Source organism: Anolis sagrei, chromosome 2 (assembly GCF_037176765.1).
Source record: "Anolis sagrei isolate rAnoSag1 chromosome 2, rAnoSag1.mat, whole genome shotgun sequence".
In the NCBI taxonomy this organism is placed as follows: domain Eukaryota; kingdom Metazoa; phylum Chordata; class Lepidosauria; order Squamata; family Dactyloidae; genus Anolis; species Anolis sagrei.
Genome location: NC_090022.1, coordinates 70,538,433 through 70,559,211, shown reverse-complemented (window position 1 = coordinate 70,559,211; position 20,779 = coordinate 70,538,433). Strand labels below are relative to the sequence as shown.

At 41.4% G+C, this 20,779-nt stretch overlaps 1 protein-coding gene across 1 annotated transcript in view; it reads left to right on the top strand.

Moving 5' to 3' along the window:
• The first annotated feature begins 600 nt into the window (after positions 1-600).
• The window catches only part of GRM2 (glutamate metabotropic receptor 2), a 135,364-nt gene continuing 115,185 nt past the window's right edge, over positions 601-20,779 (top strand). The window contains exon 1 of the mRNA XM_060765818.2: positions 601-1,239. The gene's annotated coding sequence lies outside the window, so the exon portion shown is untranslated. The remainder of the gene's footprint in view (positions 1,240-20,779) is intronic.

The window sequence follows — 20,779 nt, the reverse complement described above, 5'->3', positions numbered from 1 at the left end:
GAAATGGGGCTGTAAAGTGGACTCCACGAAATGTGAGTGTGGAGAAGAACAAACAACAGACACCTACTACAATGCAACCTGAGCCCTGCCACATGCAAAGTGGAGGACCTTCTCACAGCAACATCAGAGACACTCCAAATGGCTAGCTTCTGGTCAAAGGACATTTAGCATAATGCCAAGTTTTTAACTTTGTTTGTGTTTTTATAACTACATTATAACTGTACCCTCAATTTGCTTTTGACACGATAAATCAATAACCCCGTCCCCTAATCTCTTTTATTCTTTCTCAGTTAGGTTAAGCCACAAAAGGAAGGACTAAATACTTTTGTATTTCCAAACGTGGGTGCAAATGTGCCTTCATGGCTTCAGGTCAACAATGCCCATTTGTTTGAGGCATCCCAAGCAAACCTGGAGAACCTTGCAGCCCATTTCTGTATTGGGATCCACACTCAGAGACCATTTCTCCTTCCCCCCAAGGGCTTTCAAGGGTCTGTCTTGATCCTCCTGACTCCCAGAACAAGGGGCAGAGAGCCCATCAAGAAGGAGAGCCTCTTGGTGCTCTGGCTCAGATGTTTCTCCCCGCACCGTCTCCTGGCGGGGCGCGAAGTATTTGGGCAGAAGGTCTGCACGTGTAGATAGATCGCGATCCCTGCCTGGAGCCCTCCCTGCCCCCTCCTTCCCTGCCTGCCTGCCTGCCTGCCTCCCACCTTCCCCTCCGCCGCCCCTTTCCTCTGGATTGGGATTCAGCACCACGTTGTTGGACAGCTCCGGCCCCTTCCCTTCCCTTCCTTTCCTTTCCCTTCCCTCCTTCCCGCGCGAGTTTGATCCCCGCTCCCGGGATGCGGACAGCTCCCCCGGCGAGCTAATAAAGGCTTGCCAAGCGGCTTGCCATCCACCTCCACCCTGCCTTGGAGGAGTTTCCAGCGCGGATTCCAAAGAGGCTGCCAGCGCCAGGGCAGCTCCTCAGCGAAGGCATGAGGCGCCTTCAGCACCAGGGCGGCTCTGGACAGCGACTTACGCAAGCCGAGAGGCACCCGAGGAGCAGAGGCGCCTCTGCCCCTTGACGGAGGGGCATCTCCACAGCCAAAGGGAAGCATAGGCAAGAAGAGAAGCCCAAGTGCCTGGCTCGGCTGGGAAACCACCAAAGCCCCCAGCACGGAAGAAAGAAGGAGAAAGAGAGAGAGACGGAGAGAGAGAGATGCGTCTCCTCTCGCCTAACAGGTGTCTCTACTTGGCAAGGTAAGCATTGCTATTCCAATGTGTTGACAAAGTAGGAGCAGGGAAGGCAGGAAGCCTTACCTCGAATCCTTTTTTGTCATTTATTTCCCCCTCCTTAGGGCTCTTTTTCTATGCCTGTGTTTGCTCTTCTTTCACCAAACCCAATTGGTGTTTTGATTCCCAGCCTGCCTGCTCTTCCTTTCCCCTCTTTGGTGTTTGAATGTAGCGGGATGAATTAGTCCGACACATTGCCTGTTAATCCCATAGATATCCTTGGCACCTAATCCTATTCTTCCCAACAGATTTAGAAGCTAATAGAAGATTGCATTGGGAGCTTGCTTGACTCCCTGCCAGACACCCACAGGCATTCCTGGTAATTAATTTTCTTTTAAAGTTTAATTTGGCAGGCATTATCAAGCGACTTCAGAGCTCCGGGTAGGAGGTTGGGGAAAGATGTGGGAACCACTGTTTCAGATCTTGAAAACAGGAAGGAAACATGAAGTTTTCCAGTGGGTGCTTCTACCAATGAATTTTGGGAAGGGGCGTTCTTTTTTATCAACAGCAAAACATTTGCAATCCTGTTTGATGAGCTTTTCCTGGTGACTTGAGATATTATTCAGTGATGGTTTATAGGGCAGGGCTGGTTAAAATGTACAGATTTGCAAAGACATGGCAAGATTAGCATTTCCACATGCATATTTTATGTCTCAATAATGAAAGGAAAATATGTAGAGAAATTTCAAAAATAGACACCGAGAGGAAGACACAGAGAAATGCTAATGCTCTCCGTACTCCAAACTTGTGATGTCTTATCACTCATTTTAATTCATGAGTGTATGTGATTCTTTATTAGTTTAACAATGTCCCCTTTTATTGTATTACCCTTTGTCAGATATGGACAGAACCTCTGTAGGAGCAGGCAAAAAATAAAGTGTAAATTGGGCACATATTTTCATGCATAGGTAAAGGTAAAGGTTTTCCCCTGACATTAAGTCTAGTCGTGTCTGACTCTGGGGGTTGGTGCTCATCTCCATTTCTAAGCCAAAGAGCTGGCATTGTCCATTGACACCTCAAAGGTCATGTGGCCAGCAGGACAGCATGGAGGGCCAGAGCAGTACCTATCAATCTACTCATATTTGCATGTTTTCAAACTGCTAGGTTGCCAAAAGCTGGGGCTAACAGTGGGTGCTCACTCTGCTCCCCAGATTTGAACCTTTGGCCTTTTAGTCAGCAAGTTCAGCAGCTCTAAAGTTTAACCCTCTGTGGCTCCAGGGGTTTTAATTAGCATACAGCTAATTTTTAAAAAGTATTGGAACAATGATCAAATAAATGAGAAGAAGTTTCCCTTCCTTCCTTCCTTCCTTCCTTCCTTCCTTCCTTCCTTCCTTCCTTCCTTCCTTCCTTCCTTCCTGTACAGCCTTCCAGTAGAGATATGTTCTCTATCATCTAAAGCCAGAGGCAGGTTATGAAGAGGATGCTAGAGCATTTCACAAACTCCTGTGGGAAAAGATGTAAGGTGAATTCTATCTCAGTATGAAAGAATTAGCCAGATAAGACTATGCTGCATCACACATTCAACAAAGAGCACTGTTTATCATTCAACATACAAAAAGCTCAAATGCCAAAAGTTGATTCTTCTACTTTATTACGGAACAAAGGTGTATTGCGTTGTTTCAGAAGTTTCTTCAAAAACACTTGCGAAAAGAGGAGTGGGATTGAAAAGCCAGGCTGACTAACTGGTCTGTTTCCCCACTGGTGTCTTTGAAATGTTGCTTGACCTACCAGCTACTCTGAAAGGCAGCCTGAATTAATATATGTGAATTTAGAATCAGCCTGGACAACCATCAATCAGGCCACCACTGACAGATCATCTCCCAGTCAGAAAGCTGCCCCTACAGAATATCTCTTTTGGGGTGATGCACTGAAGTGACTGATGGTGTCAATTAAGCAGACAGCCAAAGGAGCCTGGGTCCTGCCCTCTGAATCTCCTTGTATATTTCAGAATGCAAATCATTGCCCAAAGCTTTGGGGTTGGTGGTTGAAGCAGAGCAGCTCTGTAGCAGCTTGCATTGAGCCATTGCTTTGATTGTCTGCTCCTCTCACAATTGATAGACCACTGATGTACTTCTAGACACTTCGCAGATCTTGCAAGGCATTTGCTAAACTATCTTGACAACATAAATAGCCAAAGGCCAAGGTCCAATTCACCTTAAGAGAATGGCATTGTCACGGCTGGCATTTTCTAATTGCATTTCTCTGGCTCAATAATGCTTCTTATCTTGGGACTAACCTGGAGCAGGTGATGATTATTTTTAAACATATTTATTTCTTGCCCATCTCTCCCTATGGATCAAGGTTTTGTTTTGATTTTTTGTGTCAGGAGTGACTTGAGAAACTGCAAGTCGCTTCTGGTACGAGAGAATTGGCTGTCTGCAAGGATGTTGCCCAGGGGACATCCGGATTTTTTGATGTTTTACCATCCTTGTGGCAGGCTTCTCTCATGTCCCCTCATGGGAAGCAGTGAGATACAACAACAAAACACATACAAACAAGATACAGGCAGGAGCCAAATATGCTGATATTATAATAGCAGATAAAGAATTAGATGGACAAGACTTGGATCCAAGTCCCAATTCATCCATACATCTACCTTATTGGGTGGCACTAAGCCAGACACTATCTCCATCTCACTTACCTTGACTGGGTTGGCATGAAAATAAAATGGAATGATTATATGGATTCCGACCTAATACTCGTAATTTGTCATATATAGTCTGACCCCATATCTGAAGGGGATGTGTACCTAGACTTTTGTGTGGGTACACAAAATTACAGATAATAATGAACCCTATTGAAATGAAGAACTTCTAAGCCCGGGAATTCCTTAGAATCACCATGGGGAATCTAGAGAATGACTGGAGAAGTCATATTGGTAAGATGTGGATCAATTACACCATGAGTACCAGTCCTACAGATACAGGGGTCACACTGTAATTAAATAAATGGGTCTTTTAGATATACATATATCTGCTGGTGTGTATGATGTGAGAGATAGTGTGGCAGTTCATCTCAGTGGCAATGGCTGAGTTAATATGTATTTATAGCAAACGAGGTACCTTTTTAGCCTAAGAGAAGCTGTGAGAGATAACATGCTTGATAAAGTGTTCATCTTTCAGAAACAGAGAGAACCGCTCTAGTGGAATCTCCCTGCTGGAGGAAGGGAGCAAAGCAATGTTTTTCATTAATTCCTTGACTATTTCTGTTGTTGTTCTGGAAAGGCCCACTTCCCAACTTGATTGGGCTCATTTTTCAGAGACATATAACACCGAAGAGGGGAGGAGCAATTGACCACAGTAATATCTCCCCATCAGCACACTTTTGCCTGTAAGGTTGTCTCATTTGTGGAGTTCCACTCTGCACAACTCTGAATTCAACTCAATGAAACCAACAAAGAAGCCTGTGGCTTTTAAATCTGGTATAATGTGTAGGGTTGCACCTTATTTTATCGCCCCACAAAATCTGTGCCAAACAAAACTGACTTGTCCTTAAGCTGCCAGAAAACTCATAGCCATTTTTGTTGCAACAGGCAAACATGGAAACTCAATAAAAGCAATTGTGACATGGATCCAGGACAATGTCTCTCATTTACTTGGTTGGGGCAGGTGGAAAACTACACTTTCAAAACAAAGAGACTTTTAAAATAAGGCAAGATTCATACACCAGTATTGCAAATGTCTCTGAAATATTTAAGGATTAAAATACCATCTTGGATCCCTTTCCATAGAAATTACAAATTATTCTAGCTTACTTGCAACAATGTGACGTGGCGACAAAAAAAGCCAACGGGATGTCTAGTGTCTAGATCCAGGGAAGTCATGCTACCCCTCTATTCCGCCTTGGTTAGACCACATCTGGAATGCTGTGTCCAATTCCAGGCATCACAATTGAAAGGAGATATTGACAAGCTGGAATGTGTCCAGAGGAGGGTGACTAAACTGATCAAGGGTCTGGAGAACAAGCCCTATGAGGAGCAGCTTAAAGAACCGGCATGTTTAGCCTGAAGAAGAGAAGGCTGAGAGGAGACATGATAGCCATGTATAAATATGTGAGGAGAATTCATAGGGAGGAAGGAGGAGGGAGGAAGCTTGTTTTCTGCTGCCCTGGAGACTGGGACGCAGAACAATGGCTTCAAACTACAAGAAAGGAGATTCCACCTGAACATTACAAAGAAATTCCTGACTATGAGAGCTGTTCAGAAGTGGAACTCTCTGCCCCGGAGTGTGGTGGAGGTTCCTTCTTTGGAGGCTTTTAAACAGAGGCTGGATGGCCATCTGTTGGGGGTGCTTTGAATGCGATTTTCCTGCTTCTTGGCAGGGGGTTAGACTGGATGGCCCACGAAATCTCTTCCAAATCTATGATTCTATGATTCTATGACATGATTTCACCCCACAAGCCAGCCACTGATGGGACCAGAAGTTGACTAATGTTGACCTTCCAGGAAAAGGGCGGCTGACTTAGAAAGTGGATTCTCCCTCCCTGTGGGAGGGCTTAGGGACCTGGTTAAGTGAACCCTATTGCTGTGATATGCATATAACACTGAGTTGGCAATCTTTAAAAAAACAACAGAGTGTTAACATTGTTTAAAAAATAGATAGAAGGGAACACAGGAAAGAACATTTAACTCATATTACATAAGGTTCTAGCTGCATTACCGTAGCTAATCAAAGATAAAACAGAAATGTCTACAGTAAAAAACTATAAAAAGGTTAGGAATGCCTACGATTGTAAATGCCCTAGATAGAAAGAAAAGGAAATCTCCTCTCACCCTAAGCATGCCACAAACTTGAAGAAGCAGAGGTTATGTAATGAAATTAGTATGTAACAACAATGTTCATGAAAGACAACCCCCTCTTACACACTGATCTTTATCATCCATGACCATGGGACTGGATTTATTAATTGGGTTGTTGTGAGTTTTCTGGGCTGTATGGCCATGTTCCAGAAGCATTCTCTCCTGATGTTTCACCTGCATCTATTGCAAGCATTCTCAGAGGTTGTGATGTCTGTTGGAAACTAGGAAAGTGGGGTTTACATATCTGTGGAATGTCAAGGGTGGGAGAAAGAACTCTTGTCTGTTGGAGGTAGATGTGAATGTTTCAATTGGCCACCTTGGTTTGCATTTAATGGCCTAGCAGTTTCAAGGTCTTTCTCCCACTCTGGACATTCCACAGATATATAAACCCAATTTTCCTAGTTTCTAACAGACCTCACAACCTCTGAGGATGCCTGCTATAGATGCAGGTGAAACGTCAGGAGAGAATGCTTGTGAAACATGGCCATACAGCCCGGAAAACTCACAACAACCCAATGATTCCAGCCATGAAAGCCTTCAACAATACATTGAAGATTTATTAATTGTTAGGAATACAAAGGGGCAAGGTAACAGTATTAATGCCCAGGGCTGGAATAAGGTATTTTATTTATTATTTTTGGAGGGGGATTCTGGGAGCTGTAATCCCAAAATAAATCTTCTCAGTTCTGGACTAGACACAACAGAAAGCAGAATGCCAGAATAGTTGAAGTACTGGTTTGCTACATCACAGGTCTTGCATGATGACTGCCAATAGTGGATCTGGAAGAACAATAGCAACAAGCCAAATACATAAACAAGACAAGTATTGACAAAGGCCATTAATTAAGAAGGCAAACACCGGGAGTCATTTCTAAAAATAGAAACACTGGAGTCTCCAAATGATTGATACTGAATGGAAGCTTCTGGCTGTACTTTCTTCGTTCAGACGTTTTATTTAAATCAAGCAACACTATTCGTATTTTTAAAAAGAATAACAGCAGGGTGCTAGGCTAAATATTAATTTGATCTGATCCTATTATGATTTCTTTTGGGAGGGGTGAATGAAATAAAAATGCCTGGAGAATCCTTCCTTTTGTCTCTATAGGCCTATGAATAGGAATGTTTGTAATCTCTTGAGCCTCTGGTGTAATAAATGAAGTCTTTATGACTGTTGTTCTTGCAGGAATAAATATTTTAAAAATCATTATAAAAATGTTTAACTAATAGAAAGTAAGGGGGTGATTTTTTTATATTGCTAGGTATGGAAGAGACATTGAGACTATTTCCAGACATAAGCAAACATTCTGTAATTATGATTTCAAGCCCACCAAAAGGACATGTGAGTGTATGTGCTCCCTATGACAAGAGAGTTGGGGGTGAAAACTTCCAAGAATGAATGTAATGTTGTGCTGAATCAACCCATAGTTGTTGGATGATGTTCTGGGCTTCAGAGTATATGGTGAAAATGTTTGGACATGAGCAAACATAGGATGATGCTGTTGTGGTGCCTTAGAGGCTAACAGCACAGAACCAATTTGGTAGCATAAGCTTTTGTAGACTAAAACTGGTTCTACACAGACTATTTACTGTCATTCAAAGCTGGATCAAGGGTGGGATATCAAAAATCGTACATACTCAATGCATACTGCAGTGCACATTAAGACAGAAACAGCACATTAATAAAACTCACCAGAAAGTCAGGAATAAGTCAGAAAATAAACCGCAGTCAATCAGAATGTATCCCATGAAGGTCTCTGAGACCAAAAAACATGGAACGTTTGTCAGGACATTGCAAGTGCTGACACACTTTAAAATATGCCAAGGCGTAGCTGGCTGGATGGTAAGCAAGTATGCTCCCAAAACCGAAAACCACATCATTCCCAAAGGAATGCTAGCTTTCTACCACTTTGCTTCCATTTCCTGTGCTCTCCCAAGGTCTAGCACTGATCCCAAATGGAGATGGCTATGCGCATCAGTGCATCTTAGTAAACTGCATAAGAAAGCATTCCTGAATTTAGTTTTAATCCACAATCAGTGGATACTCTGACCACAATGCCAGGCTTGAACCAGTTTCTGGGGTGATTGTGTAGGTGCTCCACCATGGAACCGGTTTACTTTATTTACCTTCCTAACTCAATTTTAGTGCCTATGTAGAACTGCCCTACAGGTGCATCTACACCAGGTATGGGCAAACTTCAGCCCTCTACAGGGGTGGCTCAACCCATTACGCAAACTAAGCATTTGCAGTACAGTTGATTTTGCCCAGGGCGCTCTTGAGGCGCTCTAGGGGGAAAATAGACCTTGACATATGCGAGTTGTAGTTACTGGGATGTATAGTTCACCTACAATCAAAGAGCATTCTGAACTCCACCAATGATGGAATTGAACCAAATATGGCACACAGAACTCCCACGACGAACAGAAAATATATATCAGTGATTGGTTGGGGGGGGGGCGCCAAAATAGTGTTTGCTTACCGTTGAAAATTACCTAGGGCCGCCTCTGGCCCTCCAGATGTTTTGAACTTCAACTCCCACAATTTCTAACAGCCTCGGGCCCTTTCTGTTTCCCCCCTCAGCTACAGCTGAGGATATTAGGAATTGTGGGAGTTGAAGTTAAAAACATCTGGAAGGCTGAAGTTTGCCCAGACCTTATCTACACTGTAGAATTAATACAGTTAACTAATACCTGAACTGCCGTGGCTCAGTGCTATGGAATCCTGTGAACCTCCACAATGAAGATACTGAAGAAGACAGAGCATTAATATATATTTACTTTTGTATCCTAAGAGGTTGGAATTATGGAGAGAAACCACTGGTTATGACATAAAAGTTTCAGGCAATGACACATTACATGTCCAGACATTTGTTTGTTCATTTATTTCATTTTTATATCACACCTTTTTTTCCAAAAATCTTATGATAAATTCAACTTAAAACATTAAATGATTACAAAAGAATAAAAGATTTAAAACATATTAAATAGTTTTCCAATTTAAAAGAGACACATTAAAATGGGTTAAAGCAATCTTAAATGATATAGCTATAGAACATGTGCCGCTTGGTTAAAATCAGTTTGGCCTGAAAGCTTTATTAAAAAGCCTGGTTGCAACTTGGTGCCACAGTGGCGCAATGGGTTAAACCCCCAATTCCTGGTGAACTGCTGACCTGTGAGACAGGGTGATCTCTCTGTCAGCTCCAGCTTCCCATGTGGGGACATGAGAGAAGCCTCCCACAGGATGGTAAAACATCAGGGCGACCCCTGGGCAATGTCATTTCAGACGGCCAGTTCTCTCACACCAGAAGCAACTTGCAGTTTCTCACTATTTGTGACACAATAAAAAAACACTTGGTGCCAAAATTATTGTAACATTGGTGCAAATTGAGCCTCCAGAGGAAAGGAATTCCAGAATTGGAGTGCCATTTCAGAAAAATCCTTCTTTCACAATACCCCCCCCCCCCCACCACCACCACCACCACCACCATCACCATAATTGAGACATGGAGGAGAGCCCCTCCAATAGAAATCAATTTCAAGTAGGCATATATGTATAGCAAGGCACTCCCTCCAGTATTGAGGTCTCTAGTCATTGAGGATTTTAAATATTATTGCTAGCACTTCTAATTTATGTAATAGAGCAATTTTATTTTTTTTAAAGGTTTTAAAGAGTAAAGTTCATAGAAGAGAACCATCTGGGGAAGGGAGCGATTGAACTATTTCCTTCCTGATCCTCCTGCCTGCAATTTTGCAGTTATTTTACATCTTGCAAGGTTTCCGGGGGTGATTGACCATGTACATCTCTCAGAAATATTTCTGGAACACAAATGGGCAAGAGAACCAGGAATATTAGGAGGCAGTAAATTTGCTACATAATAGAGTCCTCTAGTTTTCTGTACAATGACACCTATGCTGGTTTGTTCCGAAAAGATTGTTCATTATTTTGGGGTTTTATTATGTCTCTTCACATAACATGCTGCTTGATTTAGGGCTTATCTAAATGTAGAAAAAAGCCTTGGACTCAAATCCAGAGCCAGCTGTCCCTATGACACATGGCAAACTCCAATATGTATCCTGAGCTTTCTGCTGTTTCCTATGCTTTAGGCAATGTCAGGAGTTACCTGCAAACTTTGGACTTCATAGTAGTCTAGACTGCTAGCTAGAGTTCATTTCTTTTAAAACTTAATATTTGCTTACCTCATGTTATTGTCGTGTTCTTGGCTGATCACATGAAAAAAAAACTAATTACATTTGTTTGGCTGGCTGCTTGGTTGTCTGTATCTTTGCCAGTCAAAATGCCATCAGCTGTCTTAGTTGCCAAAAGAAGATGAGTTCTGTAGCTTTATCAATGTTGGAAAAGATCAAAAGTCAATACTAGACTCCATATTTAGCATGCAGAACTTGCCAGAGTACCCTCTGGCATATTCAATTAAGGATCAGATCAGAAGGAAGATGTTGGATTGAGACTTTGTGTTGGAAAAGCCAACCAGAGCAAGCAGCATTGGGGTGCATCAGCCAATGGCTTAATGCTTTGCAAGGTATCTCCATCTATTTATGGCTAATACGGATGTTTCTTCATTGATGACTGTTATACTTTGCATCTTTGCATGAATTTAAAGTTGTTACTGTTGATGCTAATGCTGATGTGAGTGAGAGACACCATATTTGCACATAGTCAAGCGTGTATAAATACGGGCAATGTGTTACAAGCACAGGGATACCAAAACAGCAGGCATATAACATGACGTAAACCATCTGTCAGGTGCAGCAAGGAAAAGGTAGGTGCTGTTTACTAAGAAGGAGTCAGGTGCTGTGACTGAGCCCTGAGATGCTTCAATATACAACATGAAGAGTGGGAATTAAAGCCCAGTATGAATCATAAAGAAATGGGAGCTCTCTCTAGGCAGCATTCTGTTCCCACAGTTGCCAACCAGATGCCCCGGGGAGCCCACTCTCTGGACATGAGTGAATCACTAATCAACTAATTCTCTTCAACCACATGTTGCCCAGGAATTGGTATTTGGAGGCAGGGTGTTCAAAACTGAATGCAGTGTAAAATACTGAATTTCAGGTTTCTCATTGTACTGTGATATCAAAATAAGACAGACATGCTAAGGGCTCTAAAAAAATGGATATCTGATGTCATAGGTTGACACACAATTTGAACTGGTTGAAAAATTACATTTGGCCGGGACAAATGAAGACTGTTTCAAGAAGACAGAAAACAACTGGATGAGGAATGACTGAACATCAAAATAGACTTAAGTCTATAGACTTGGTGTAGCAGTTGACAGAGTGCTGACTTAGAGAATGGAGATTTGCACTCAAAGAGTGATTGAGCCATGAAGTCAGCCACCCTATCTTTGTTCAGACTCCTTCATACAGATGTTGCAAGAACAATATGATGCACTTCCACATACACTACCTTGGGGGAAATGTGATAGGTAAAGGTAAAGATTTCCCTGGACATTTAGTCGTGCCTGACTCTGGGGGTTGGTGCTCATCTTCATTTCTAAGCCAAAGAGCTGGCGTTGTCCGTAGACACATTCAAGGTCATGTGGCCAGCATGACTGCATGGAGTGTCATTACCTTTCTGCCAAAGTAGTACCTATTGATCTACTCACATTTAAATGTTTTCAAACTGCTAGGTTGGCAGAAGCTGGGCCTAGCAGTGGGAGCTCACCTCCCTCCCTGGATTTGAACTGCCAACTTTTTGGTCAGCAAGTTCAGCGGTTTAACCCACTGTGCCACCAGGGGGCCTGCCACCAGGCCCCCTGGGAAAATGTTATCTTCAATCAGTAATAAAAAGGTGAATGAATGACAGATGTATTTTGTACTGGTACTGACAAGGCAAATGAAACATATGACTAACTTCTGGAAGTTAGCAGTATGTTTCATTTGAAGGAACTATCAGAGTAGTGCCTGCTCTGTGTTTCCCACCCCCTGGCATTTGGTTCTTTTAAAGAAATTAAAGCTGCTAGTGATAAAACCTGGGAGGCTTCCCATGGCCAACATGTGTTTTACTGCTCTGCAGTTCCCCAAACTAGTTGTCTCCTGAGCAGCACTCTCCTGTGGTGCATTTGGCCTAAGTCGCAACTCGGCTTGGTTTTAATTTCCTTGGCTCATGACACAATGGCAGAAATGTTATTACCAGATTGGAAACGGTTTGGGGGGGGGGGGGGGAATGATAGGAACCAGTATGTGGAGCGGGTATGGTGTTCTTTTAAATGAACCCCACAGGGTTTCATTTAATGCCTCAGCTGGGCTTTTTAGCTACTGTGCAATTCTCAGTTATTTGCCAGTAGGTTAGGGCTTCCTGAAACACAAATAGGCAAAGGATTATTTTGACTGGCTTCTAGGGATTCAAAATTTAAATTTTCAGATGTATGCCAAATAATGACAATGATGCAGCACAGTATATTATACTCAATTACAATGTCCTCTGCATCCTTCTGTGTATTTGCTTGTTTGTTTGTTGTTGCTGTTGCTGTTGCTGCTGTTGTTGTGTGCCTTTAAGGCATTTCTAACTTCTGACAACCCTAAGGCAACCCTATCAATGGGGCTCTTGGCAAAATTCATTTGGGTTGAGTTCCCTCATTCCTGACCACTTTAGCTCATTCAGTTCAAGTACTGCAATATTAATGCCCCATTTTTGTTTTGTTTTGCTATGACTAACTTCCCTGATTCATACTTCGCACACTCCGTGGTTCTCTAGTAAGTCTTGTGCAGCTTCGGACATTGCTTTCACCTCTGAACATGTCAACAGCTGAACTTTCTTTTGGCTTATTCCAAAAATGTGCCATTATCTACAGCGTTACTTGTAGCTGCCCTCTATTGTATTTGAGTAGTTTGTTGCGTGGCATCCTACTTGGAAGTATCACCTTATGGCAGTATCTATTGTTTCATTTTGGATTGTATGATGAGAGGATTTTCATGGTAAAAAAAAATATCCAAAAGGGTTTTGTTGTATTGTTAGTACACAGTACTAACAGTATTAATTGTTAGTACACAGTACTAACAATTGTTAGCTACAGAGATAGTGTCAAGCAGCCGTTTGGCACATTTAGTCTGGTTCCTCAGCAGAAGCCTGTCTGACATGGAAGAGCCCCCCAGCAGCACTGCTATCCTTGCCTCATAGGAGCAAGTAATACAGCCGCAGTGGAAAGGGCATTGGTGAAATATCACTCTATACAGATAGCAATATCCCCTTATCTCTAATCCCTGTAACATGTTTCTTCTCTGGAAGGACCTCCCCCCCATGCCCCCGCCCCCAACTGACTAGGAATGAATTTGAAACACAGAATCAACCTCCAAATATATGTAGTCACTTTTATTTCCGTACCAACAGAGTCATTGCATACTCTTTCACAAATACATTTATAAGCAATGGAAATGCTAAGCAAGTGAAACCATCCACAACACCTTTTTGTTTGCTTGAATAATCTGTATCCATATTTGAACCATAAAACACAGGATTTGGTTGATTTATATTAAATATAGATCCCCCCCCCCATAAGTGCAGTTAGATATTTCAACTGACACATGATGGCAACCATTGAAAACTGTAGCCTTCCATATTTATGTGAAAGAGCAGCGTTGCATTTTGAGTTACCCTAATCCTAGAGACATCCGCTAGTGGAGTGTAGATCAATATACAGGCATGAAGTTTAATGATATTGCTTCAAATGCTAAGCTTTTCTTTATTTATTAAGGGAGAAACAAGAAAAGAGAGGGGAGAGTGCTGCTGTTTTCAATATGTAATGCCTTAATTCCACACTTCTAGGTGTAAATTGCTATACAAATTCCAAATCAATTTATAGTTATTATTTAAGGATAAAGGGAAATTTGACATTCACATAAAGGTAGATAAATGATAGCTAGAGGGATAGATAATAGGTAATAGGATAACTAAATCAGATTTAGTCATTATCACAGGTGACCTTTGTGGTGTGACAGCTACTGCAACTTATCCTCCTATGCATACTACAGTGGAGAAAAACCACTTCTGAGTCTTCCTTGTCTTAGAAAATCCTATGAAATGTTTGTGGTCACCATAAATTGATAGGAAACATTAAGATACCTACACACCCAAACATAATTCTAAGTGATACAATGGGAATATATGATCTTGGAATATATTTTCCTGGAATATATTTCCCTGGAACATATGTTCCTGGATTACTATCTGATTCTGATGCCCAATGGCTACTTTGTGCTCTGAGAGAGGAGCCAGGTCATTTAATTCTTCAAGAAACTGTATGGATTAGGGAGTGCAAAAAACATGGCACCTGATTTTGGGAAGAGATGTCTGAATCATAGAAGCATTTGGAAGAGACCCAAAGGGCCACTGAGTCCAACCCAGCACAATCTAAGCACTCCCAACAGATAGCTATCCAGACTCTGCTTTAAAATATCCAGAGAGGAATTTCCACCATGCCCCAAGGCAGCATATTTCACTGCCGAACAGCTCCAACCATCAGGAAGTTTTTCCTGATGTTTAGATATAATATTTTTTTTCCTGTAGGTTGAATTCATTGTTTCATGTCCTAGGCCTCATCCCACAAAGCGGGGGGGGGGGGGGGGGAGTGGGTTGAATCGCCTTCTTTGCATGGCATTCTATGGCGTTCCACCTTTAAAGAAGATGGAGAACTTACTCATCCCCATCACAGAGGATCACTTCCTTCCCTTTCTATCTCAACCATCTGCTTAATTTCCCATCACATGGGCTTGTGATGTCTTTCCATGTCAAGGAGAAGACCAGCGCACTTTTAAACATTCCTTTCAATGGATTTTCCCTTCTGTTTCGTCATACGTTTTGTTAAAAAAATTATTTTCATACTTCTATACTGTAAGAGTGGAGGGAAAGGCCAAGGAAAGTATAATAAGTTGATTATGGAATTTCCCCTCTGCTTTGAATCCCTCCTCTTGAGAAGACCAGGACACCTTTAAAGCACTTCTTTGAATGGGACCCACACTATCTTCAAACCACTAATGGTGACAGAAGGATCATGGAGAGGCACCTCATAAAATGAATATAAGCAGAGAAATCTGCCCCTTTCCATCTCTTGTCATGACATGTGTGATTTTAACAAATTTTGCTATGATCTGCCTCTGTGAGCAATTGCTTTGTTTTGTCTGGAATCCCCACTCCTAAGGCCTCCTGTGGGACAGATGGGCTAAATGTGTCTATGGGATTGCATGAAATCTTGTTCTCCAGAGCCATATTTAAATGCTCAAAGCACACCACTGAAGCACTCTTGAAAGATAACCAGATAACATCTATTTAAAAATCTCCAGCAAAGCAGAAGCCATCACCATTTGAGGTGATCAATTCTATTAAGTGTGTAGAATTCCAATTCATCAATGAGGATAGATGCCAATCCAGGCCATGTTATAGTCAATAGGTAGATTGTACAGAAATTGTGTCTGCTAAATCGGTCCCAACTCACATTCAACCAGCATTACCAATGGGTTGAGATAGTAATGGGGCTTTTAATAGTTGGCATAGGGGTATTGGTAGTCAGAGGAACACAAACAGCAAAGGAAGGTGGCCACCAATCACTCCAATCCTCTCCTGTACCCTACAAGGTGCCAATGTCCCCCAAAAGCCAGCACTTTTAATGAAAAAAGTTCATTAATTCTTTTGTTTTCTACTGTCTGGTTTCCCGTCAGTAGTTTGTGACCTTCAAGAAAGTGACACATCCCGCCCCCAATACACAATAAATGTTGAAATATTTAAAAGGGAAACAGGAGAATATATCATAGGTCAGATATATTTTTAGGAAACTTGGAGGTTCTGTAAAATCTGTATATATCCTCTCCAGCTACCACCAATAGTAAATGGTAAATGATCAAGACTTGATTCTATCTGTTTTGCAATCTCTCTCTCTCTCTCTCTCTGGCTGGAACAGAACTGTCAGATGTGGTTAAGATGTAAGGTGAGACAGAATCAGTTCCCTATCATCTCCTGAATAGGCTATGCCCAATAGGAAAAGAGGTTATATTTCCTTGGTTCTTTTTACTACTAATAATCCACATTTAAAATTCCATTTACAAGAATATAAATGTAAATTTGCTGGATCTGTCCATGGTCAATCCAGCTCATCCTGCTGCTCCAAAAGTGGCCTAAAGGCACATCAGGCAGCTCCCACAAGCAGCATACATTTCCGTGATCACATGGTCTTTCCATTCACCCCTTTTAAATAATAATAATAATAATAATAATAATAATAATAATAATTTATTTATATACCATCCTATCTCCCCAAAAGGACTCAAGACTTTTTGACAGTCTTCCCAGTAAAATACACGCTTTTGTTATGCTGTTAAATGCCATCAAGTTAGCTTCAACTTATGGTGGCCCTATGAATGAGAGACCTCCAAGTCACCATGCCATCAACAGACCTACTTATGTTTTGCAGACTTGGGATTGTGGCTTCCTTGACTGTGTTTATTCATTTGGAAATAGAAAATGGAAATCTTGTCTAATAAAAATGAGATAGTGAAAGCTTCCCTGTATTTTCTCTCACTCATTAATCAAAATTGGATTGCAGACTAGAAATGGGAAGAACACTAGGACTTGGAAGGGTTGCTGTGATCCTGAAATGTAAACATATACCATTGAAAACTAAAGTTAGGATGCTTCATGCAATTGTATTTACATTTTCTATAAATTATTATGAAACCTCGACAGTGAAGAAAGCGGGTAGGAAGAAAATCAACTCATTTGAAATGTGGTGCTGGAGGAGAGTTCTGCAAATACCTGGGACTCCTAAAAACAATAAATGAATTATATTTGAATCCCACCCCACCCCCCAAAGCCAAAATAACTAAACTCAGACTGTTGTTCTTTGGCCATAACATATTGGAAAAGAGAAAGACCGCATTCCAGATGAATAGACCTAGTCAAGGAAACCGTGGTCTTAAGTCTACAAGACCTGAGCAAGTCTGTTGAGGATAGAGTGGCCTGAGGTCTCTTATTCACAGAGTTGCCATTAGTTCGGGTCAACTTGAGAGCTGTTCACAACAACAACAAAGTCATAAGTTACACAGAACTTTAATTGCCAGATCTTTGAACTGCAAACAAATTGGGGAAAAAAATCTAAACAAATAATCAATACAGGTGAGTTTCACACAGTGATGGAAGAACCATCTGCACAATCTCTTTCAAGGAGGGGAAAATACTCCTAATTCTTTTTCAAACGGTTTTCAGCTCATTTGGATTTTGAGGGGCTGCATCATGGTTTTCCATTCAACTTCACAAATGTGCCATCAGATGAAACGAATTCCCTAAAAATGAAATGCTACCCAAATTCCAATGATATCAGGCTCCTCTGCCATCACATGAGAAAGGCAACATCACCTGCAATAGAGAATAATGTTGGATCCAACAGTCTCAACAAAAGAAGCTTTTTCACACGTATCAAGGCTCACCGACAGGAAATAAAATAAGGCTTTCACAATGTTTTGGAGAAATAAGCTGTGCACTAAACCTTGTGCATATTTTAAAATGCATTGGGAAAAATGGGTATACATTATTCTAACACACTTTAGTCAATGGATGTGCATTAGGTAAGTGTATAGATAAACACTCTCACACTAAAATACATACAAAAGTTCAATGCAGAAAAGAGGGAAATGAAGTCTGGCGTCCTGGTAGAAAGAAAGATGGGGAAAACGCAGGTGGGAATAGGGAGATACTTGATTTCCAGAGCTTGGCATCCATAACATATATAGCTTGAGGTACAGATCCCAGCACCAACACATACTATATCAGTAAAGTTCAGGGGTAAATTCTAAAATAGCAAGAGCCTATTTTTTTTTTGAAGGACCAACAAAAAGCATCTATAAACTACAGCATAGCTTATGCATTTTGTGTGAGTGTATTACACTTACATAGCTGTATATGTTTATTTGTTTACTTTGAATTTATCCTGCCTTTCTCCCCAGAGGACTCAAGGCGGTTAGCAGTAACATAACACAATACAATGTGTATCACCAGCAGAATGTACGTGTATATGTGCCTTTAAGTTGCCTGACTATTTTTATATGTCAGGAGTGACTTGAGAAATTGAAAGTTGCTTCTGGTGTGAGAATATTGGCCGTCTGCAAGGTTGTTACCCAGGGGACGCCCAGATGTTTGATGTTTTTTACTATCCTTGTGGGAGGTTTCTCTCATGTCCCTGCATGGGGAGCTGGAACTGATAGAGGAAGCTCAACCCGCTCTCCCTGGCACAAGAGTTTAATCCATTATACTACAGCCTCGGATGGGAAACCTTTGGCTGATCATGCTTAGCTTCCAAGATCAGATGTACTTTCCAAGATCTGGTGCCTTACAAAATACTAGCCATGATTTTGTGGTGGCACCTTTAAGAGATCTCCATGCTAAGCTCAAGTTCTTTCAACAGGTTGAGCTAGTCTCAGGCTGGACCTACATTGCCATATAATTCAGTTTCAGAATGCAGATTAACTGCATTGAACTGGATTTTATGCCAATGTAGACTCATATTATCCAATTCAATACAATTATTCTGTATTCTGAGACTGGATTATATGGCAGTGTGGATACGGCCTCACAGATCAAAGCAGCAATTCCCATCTCCTTTTGACAAATTTTCCTTCCTGCGTTAAACATTTGAAATAGCCTGCCAGCTTTTACCATTCCAATGAAACTCTCCAAGTGGATACAGAATGCTATGCTTTCACCAGGTCCAACTCATGCATTTTGTTGTAAACAGTACCTTACCACTCACTCAAATCTATATATGGTACACAGCACCAAAATATTTTGATTTGGGGGACTAAATTCCTTTAACTCTACTTCTCATTCCTGGTTGTAAAACGACAACAACAATGGCAATAACAATTAATTGCCCTTTCATGAAACACAACATTTGATGCCTGAAGCAGCTCCCTTACTCTGCTTTATGGTGGAGCTGGCTTTGTCCGTCCATCTAGCTGGCATGGATGTGATAACTCTTCTTGGTGATGAACTGAAGACAACAACATCTTGTTGGTTAGATGAATTATTAGTCACTCCATATATGTCAAAAGAGAGATGTGGCTCTCTCAGTACGGGCAAAAGGTTGCACCTCTCACTGGCCAGTCATGGCTACTTCTGATGCTGTTGCAACCAATATTAATTGTAAAGTTAGAAGCCAGTATGAGCTTAATCGGGGTCAGTAGAAGCTGGAGCTCCCTGAAGTGAGAGTAGAAATAACCTCCAAATTCAATTATTATGTCTCTCACCTTCCTCTGAACCCCACAGGTCTAAACTTACATGTTTCCAAGCCTCTTAGCATGCCTCTCTGCCTTTCCGTTTTGTTGCAGCATCATGCATTATACTCAGCCATGTTTGTGGAATGCAGTAGGCTAATGTCTCTTCCTGGATCGCTGGGACGTGGCTGACTGCAGCACCATGCCATTAGCAAGGGAAAGGTCAGGGGGTCCTCCGCAAATATTTAATTCAAGGAAGCAAGTGTATCCTGTTTATATTTCATTCAGTCTCTTGCTTCGTAATAGCTTTGGGAGAGTCTGCAAAGCCTACTTTTGGGGAAATAGCAGGGTGGGATGCAGAGAGGGCTCAGTTCATCATCATACTAAGCATGATGTGACTGGCATATCCATTGGAGGTTTTCAATGGAAAAAGGATCTTTACAACAAACAATAACTTGTTAAATGTTGCCAGGAATTTCTTTCAAAACTAAACCCCTGATTATATGAATATCATGAAATTTAGATGGCAAAGAATTTTGTTCAATCCATATTTTCAAGCCAATGTGCTTTAGTTGCACTTCCCATATTAACATGCAAATTGAGACCCAATTATTATTATGTTTAATTTTTTTATCATGTTAGAAGTGTCTTCAGAAACTGCAAGTCACTTCTCTTGTGGGAGAATTGGCTGTCTGCAGAGACGTTGCCCAGAAGATGCCCGGATGTGTTACCATCCTGTGGGAGGCTTCTCTCATGTCCCCGCATGGGAAGCTGGAGTTGACAGATGGGAGCTCACTCCATCTTATGGATTTGAACCACCAACCTTCAGATCAACAGTTCAGCCGGTGCAATGGTTTAACCCATCGTGCAACCGAGGCTCCTATTATGTTTATTTATATCCTGCGTTCTCTCTCCACAAGGTGACTCAATGTCTTTCTTAAGCTTGAAAATGACCACTGGACATATTTGTTGATTGAGAATTTCTGAGATTTGTAGTCCAAATGGTTTCTTTTCCAGGCTATTGATTGTACAGTATAGTCGGATTTTAGAATGCCTGTACTAACATGAGATCCCATAGGGTCAGTCCTGTTTAGTACTTGGATATAAGACCACAAATGAATACCAGGGGCTTTAGGCTATATTTCATGGGAGGGAACTGGCAAAACCCCTTGTGAGTACTCTTTGCCTATGAAAATCCTATGAAATTCATGAGGTTGAAATAAGTCGAGACAATTTGCAGCACACATACACATTAGAAAAGTTATATGCAAAAACCTGCATGTAGGGAAAATTTATGAAAACTTTTTATAACTATAGAATATTATAGGAGTTAGGTAGATTGCACAGTGGTTTCCCTACTTTCACAGGGACTCTGTGCCCCTAACCCCCACAAATGTGAACTACTGTACATTTTCAAGATCTGCACACTGCAAACTGAGGGAAGCAATCACATTTTGTGTACTTCCATTTTTTTCTAAAAAAAAACCCCCTCTGTTT